The sequence below is a fragment of the Glycine soja genome, chromosome 7, assembly GCF_004193775.1.
Source record: "Glycine soja cultivar W05 chromosome 7, ASM419377v2, whole genome shotgun sequence".
NCBI classification, from domain to species: domain Eukaryota; kingdom Viridiplantae; phylum Streptophyta; class Magnoliopsida; order Fabales; family Fabaceae; genus Glycine; species Glycine soja.
Window position 1 is genome coordinate 3,080,997 of NC_041008.1, and position 7,367 is coordinate 3,088,363.

The window sequence follows — 7,367 nt, forward strand, 5'->3', positions numbered from 1 at the left end:
ATAAACTTGACTGAAAATACTAGTAATACGTATACTTTCACTCACAGCTGAATGATAATTGAGTCTTCTTTTTCAGTCAACAAATAATAATTGAGTCTTCTTTTTCATTTAATTTAGTGCTCAGTTACTTTTCTTTTATCAATGTCTTCTAATTATTATTTTTATTCAATTTAGTTTTCCAAGGGCTTTTTGTGTGTGTGTGTGTTCGTGGGTCAACATTTTCCTTTTAACTTTGTTTCATCTTTCAACTTGGTGAAAGTTTCCTCAATGAGTGCATTTTGGACTAAGATTTCTTCTTTCTTTACATTTTTTCTACACTTCATTGTTAAATTATTATCCAAACCCAAATTGCCATTGGAAACTTCCAAAATTGCCTGTAAATCGCCTTTATCCAGCCACTTTATCCCTATTTTGTTTTCGATTATAGACGGCACAATATAGCCACCATTGTTGATCAAATTTTAGACAGCTATCTATATCACTGTTAACATTCTTCATAAACGAATAACCACATCAAGCACCAAAGCATCTTAGCATCATATAGCTCCATGAAAATTGGAATGCGGAGAGTAAAGTTAAAAACATGTTATCATAAAAAGATAACTTACTTGACTAAATTGAATTTATAAAGTTAAGAAGACTAAATTAAAATCCAAATTGAACTTAGGAGCCAAATTTCTTTTTAATAATATTCAAAATCCAACGCGAATAATATTCGAAGCAAATTCGAGAATCTCAAATTCTCAAATTATGTTCACTATACACCTGCACAAGTCTTGGTACATGGGAGAAGATTCTCAAGCCATGCGTTGGGCTATGAATAAATACTTAGGTTTAATGGCATTAGGTCAATGCTTTTGCTTTATTTATGTGGGCTTAGGTCTGATTAACTAACTCACCGGGATTAAAAAAATTGGTCAATTTAGTTAAGGATTAAATTTCTCTTAAATTAATATTTTTTTTCAAATCTATCTCATCAACAAAACTAACAAATATTAACCAGTGTTACATTATTCTAAGACTAATATTAATTGATAATATTTTTGTGAAAAAAAATAATACAAGAAACATTTTAAATTGAATTTTATAAAAAGGATCAAGTTCATCTTTTAATTTATACCTTATAATAAAGAGTTGAATGGAGTAATACATTAAGTAATAAGACAAGTGTTTATTGATAAGGTGGACAGCATCATAATGATACTACATGTTTTCATTTTTCTTTCTTCTTGGTTTGTAAGTCAAGGTAGTGAAATGTTACCACTTATAACCTTGCGAAGGAGTGCTATAGGTAGTTAGTTTGTAAGAAATATTTATTAACTCCAATAAGTTCTATATTTTTTTTTCAACCAACAAAAGGATAAATATTAAAGAACAAGCCCCAAGGTGTGTACTCCATAACCAAACCATACAACAAAATTATCCAAGCTCACAAAGCAAGATACACAACAAAAATACTAGACAGATAATTCCCTAAAACCCACCCTTTACAAAGAGAAAAGCATTATATACAAAGAGTAATGATACATAAACATCTTATCATTCTAAATGTTTCACCAACACCTCTTATTTCTCTATATCTCTCCTATCACATCATAAATCTTATTATATATATGTTTTTTTCTCTTTCTAGGTGTTGCATAGGAATATGGAGGGTCCTTTAAATTTTTTCTCTTATCAAATGACAATAACTATAACTCCCAAACAAAAAGCATCTCATAACTAACTATCAAACAATCCAATAAGGAATTATTATAGACATTAAAATGATCACACCTACAATCTACATCATGAAAAAATCACAACTACTCCAATAAGCATGCTCGAGGATCATTATTCCAAATTGAGAATGCATATGAAAAATCTAAATTGCTTGTAACCCATTTCCACGAAGTAGCCTTAATCTTCTCTAGCAACTTTGCAACATCTATAAGCTTTGCAAAACAAAAAAAACACATTGGTTTCTTGTAACACCCGAATGAATCACATCAGAATCAAAAGTATCCAGAGGCTTTACAGGTATGGACTATACAGTTAAGGATGACTTAAAGGAATTAATTGGTACTACCTATACCAACAAGATGCATCTACTTTTCAGTAGTCTATCACTTAAGAATTCCACAGTTAAGTGTGTTTGACTTGAAGTAGTTATGGAATAGGTGACCTTTTGAGAAATTTGCCAGAAAACGTGTGAGTGAGAACAAAGCACGTTGAAAAGTCTTGTGTTGGTATATAGGGATAATCAATGATTTTGAGAATAATTGAGTGGTATTAGAGTTGGTTGTCGAGGTCTTAGAGAGGGTTGCCTAAGAGGGTTTTAGCCGATGAAGGGTTTTGACCAATAAGGATGTTGAGTGAAGTGTCGTAGTGTGAGAGCTATCGAGAAGTCGACAATTAGGGGCGTTACAAATGGTATCAGAGCAGACATTTCTCCTAGTATGGTGTGGTTCAAGGATGAACTAGGCGGAAGCTAGTAGGCATGTAACACCCCGAATGAATCACATCAGAATGAAAGGGATCCAGAGGTTTTGCAGGTATGGGACGTACAATTGAGAATGACTTAAAGAAATTAATTGATATCACCTATACTAACAAGATGCATCTACTTTTCGACAGCCTATCACTTAAGAACTCTACAGTTAAATGTGCTTGACTTTGAGTAGTTATAGGATAAGTGACCTTCTTGGAAGTTTTCTAGAAAACATGTGAGGACAAAGCACGCTAAAAAGTCTTGTGTTGGTTTATGGGACACTCAATGATCTTGAAAACAGTCGAGCAGTGTCAAAGTTGGCTGTCGAGGTCTCGAAAAGGACTATTTGCGAAGGGTTCTAACCGATGAAGGGTTTTGACCAACAAGGATATTGAGTGAAGTGCCACAGTGTGAGAATCATTTAGAAGTTGACAATCAGGGGCGTTACAAATGGCATCAGAGCAGACGTCTCTCCCAGTACGGTGTGGTTTGAGGACGAACCAAGTGGAAGCTTGTGGGCATGTAACACCCTGAATGAATCACATCAAAATGAGAGACATCTAGAGGTTATGCAGGTATGTGATTGTACAGTTAAGAATGACTTAAAGAAATTAATTGGTATTACATATACCAACAAGATGCATCTACTTTTCAGTAGTTTATCACTTAAGAACTCCATAGTTAAGCGTGCTTGATTTGGAGTAGTTATGGGATGAGTGATCTTTTGGAAAATTTCCCAAAAAAACATGTGAATGAGGACAAATCACACTAAAAAGTTTCGTATTAGTATGTGGGGACAATCAATGATCTTAAGAGCAGTTAAGCAGCATATGAGCTGATTGTCAAGGTCTTGGAAAAGATTACCTACGGAGGATTCTGACCAACAAGGATGTTGAGTGAAGTATCATTGTGTGAAGTGTTGTAGTGTGAGAGTTGTCGAGAAGTCAACAATCAGAGGCATTACATTTATCATTTTTCAAATAAACCAAAGTACCACATACTATAGCCCACCAAATATATTTTTTTTCTTATATAGTTAATCAATCCCCGAAACTGTAGAAAATGCCGTTTGATATTCCAATGCAATGATGCTTGTATCCCCAACCAATTCAAACACAAATGTCACACAAAAATTGAATCAAGGCACTAAAAAAATATGATTTGTAGTTTCCACACATTTTTTGCATACCCTACATATAATTTATGAAATAGGAATAACATTCCTCTAAACTAGATTTTGCTTCATTTGAATTTTATCATGGAAAGCCTTCCACATAAAGCCTTGAACTTCTAATGGAATTTTCTTCTGTCACAATCCATTGGAAAACCTCATCTTGTTGACAATCCAACTCTGAGATCAAAATCTTGTAACCTGATTTTATAAAATATACCCGAGATGTATCTCCTTCTTGCACCTTCATTTAAATTCACCTTTTCCACAAAAGACTCCAACTCCCTCACCAAACCTTTTTCTCATACAAACAACTCTTGCCTCCAACCCCTGTCCCTCTTAACCATACCCCCATGTCATCTCCCTAAACCCATGATATTAACATTTTTTTTTAATGATACAACATATAACCAAGCAAACTTTGAAGCTAAACATGCATCCCCGACCCACCTATCATTCCAAAAGGAAGTATCACTCCCATCCACAACTTTTGTAAGCATATTTCTTGTGCACCCAACATAAAAATTCCAAAAATGCCCTTAAGTGTTTTATGCTTCTTTTTAAGTAAATTTTTTATGGTAGCGTACTCATTCATTTGTTTTCTCGGTTTCTTCTGGTTTTTTCATTGTCCTAAGAGGTGCATTATGCCGCTTCGGTCGAGGTGAAAGTTTTACAGAGGTACGTCAGTGGTGGTTGTGGCGGTGGTTGGTTTGGTTGTTAACGGAGGTACTTCAGAGGTACGTTGGCATTGTTTTTTTTGCGTGAAATATGGATTAAAGAATCCATAAGTTATATAAAACTTATAGATTGATTAATCCATAAGTTTTATATGACTTATGGATTGGTTAATACATATGAGTTATACGGATTTTTAATTTTTTTAATTAAAAGAAATATTAAATTTTTGAATTTTTTTAAATTATAAATATGATAATATGATTGCTAAAAAAATTAAATTAATGTGTATAAAAAATTTGTTTGTTTATTTGTTTATTTGAAATGTAATTCGTATTATTATTTTAAATATTTTTAAATAAGTGTAGATTGATAATTAATTTGTAATTAATATTTTTATATTTTGCAAATGATATTAATTGTAAAATAATTTACACTTGTAATTTATGTATAATTTATTTGAGTTTTTGTGGTCTAAAATTGATTGTTTTTTTGGGGTCATAATTTCATGAATTAGAATTAAGTTTAATAATATAATTTATTTTACTACATATGTTTCGGTTATAATTTTTTATGTATTATATGGTTATCAATTGTAAGTAGAAAAAGTTGATGTTATTGGTTTTTAATATATAAGTTTATCAATTTTAATGTTTTATAATATTACATGCAGTACAAAATTACGTATGGTTTTGTGTGATAGTATATGTATGGTGCGGTTAGGGATCATTTGTTTGTGATGTTTAAATTTTTGAATGTCTTGTTAAGATGGACGAAGATCAATGGATATATGATGGTATAATGTCTGAAGAAGTTGATATGAACGAACAAAATGAAGACGAAGTTGTTGTGAATGAAGAACATGTTGATTGTTTTGATGCGTTCAATACTTCTCAGGTATTAATGTGATTTATTGTTATTAAAGTAATAAAGTGAATGTCCCATGAAGACTAAACTTGTGTGGATTACATTATAGGTATTTGCTACCCAAGATGATGTTTTGCATTGGACTCGATCTGTTGCTTATGAAATTGGATTTGTGGCGATAATTATGAGGTCAAACACAAATACTGGTATGAGAGGACGAACTTCATTTGTCTTAATTGGTTATGAAAAGAGTGGTCAGTATAGGTCTAGGAAGAAAGATTTTGTAAGAAGAGATATTGGTAGTAGGAAATGTGGGTGCCCCTTTAAGCTTTGTGGGAAACCAGTGGTTGGAGACCAAGGATGGATGGTGAAGTTAATGTGTGAGAACCACAATCATGAAATGACAAAGTCATTAGTTGGACATCCATACGTTGGTTGATTGTCTAAGGATGAAAAGATAATTATTGCTTATATGACAAAGTCAATGGTGAAATCAAGAAATATTCTGCTAACGTTAAAGGAGTACAATGTCAATAATTATACAACAATCAAACAAATATACAATGCAAGAAGTGCATATCATTCTTCCATAAAAGGCAGTGATATTGAAATGCAACAACTAATGAAGCTTCTTGAATGAGATCAGTATATTCATTGACATATATTAAAGGATGAAGATGTTGTACGTGATATCTTCTGGTGTCATTCTAATGCAATGAAATTATGCAATGCTTATAAATTGGTATTTTTTTATAGATAGTACCTGCAAAACAAACAAGTACAGTCTCTCGTTGCTTGACTTTGTTAGTGTGACATTAACGAGGATGACATTCTCGACTGGTTTTGCCTATTTAGAGGGAGAATATGTAAATAATGTGGTTTGTGAACTCTAGAATGGTTTTGATGTCTTTTTCTAAGACATGATGCCCTAGAGTTATTGTTACTGACAAAGACCTAACATTTGATAAATGCAGTGAAAATTGTATTCCCTGAGTGTAAAAAAAACACTATAATCAATTAATTACATAAAAAAACTAATATATAATAATTATAAATATATTTATAATTAAAAAAACAATAAATTTTTCAAAAAAAATGAAAGTAATCTATTTTTTATTAAAATATATCAACTATTTAAAAACAACATTCTAAATAATATATTTATAATTAAAAAATAAAATAACTACTTAAAAACATAATTCAAAATAATCATTTTTTATTAAAAAAAAGTACTATTTCAAAACAAAAATCATAATAATATATTTATAATTAAAATAAACAATATATATTTAAAAAAATAAAATTAATATATTTAAAATTAAAAAAATTAACTATTTAAAACATAATTCAAAATAATCTATTTTCATTTAAAAAGGAAACAATAACTATTTAAAAACAAAAACAAAATTAATATATTTACAATTAAAAAAAACAATTACTATTTAAAAACATAATTCAAAATAATATATTTTTATTTAAAAAAGAAACAATAACTATTTAAAAACAAAAATAAAATTAATATATTTAAAATTAAAAAACAATTACTATTTAAAAACATAATTCAAAATAATCTATTTTTATTTAAAAAATAAACAATAACTATTTACAAACAAAAAACAAAATAATATATTTACAATTAAAAAAACAATTACAATTTAAAAACATAATTCAAAATAATCTTTTTTTATTTAAAAATTAAACAATAAGTATTTACAAACAAAAAACAAAATAATATATTTACAATTTAAAAAAACAATTACTATTTAAAAACATAATTCAAAATAATTTTTTTATTTAAAAATTAAACAATAACTATTTACAAACAAAAAAAAATAATATATTTATATTTAATAAAAAAATAACTATATAAAAACAAAAATCAAAATAATATTTTTTAAAATAGAAAACATTTACTATTAAAAATGAAAATAAAATTAATTTATTAATAAATTAAAAAATATATGGATTAGCTAATCCGTATGTGTTACACGGATACCAAACGTGATCCTAAATCACGAAAAAAAAAACCTTACCTCGATGGCGAAAAAGCACGGCAGTGGTGTAGACAGCCTAAACAGAGCCAATGGAGGCTGACGACGACGGCAGCACGGCAATAATAATGCATAGATGGAGGTGGAAGAAGTTGCGTTGCGGCAGAAGCATATACGGAATGCGCGAGGGAGA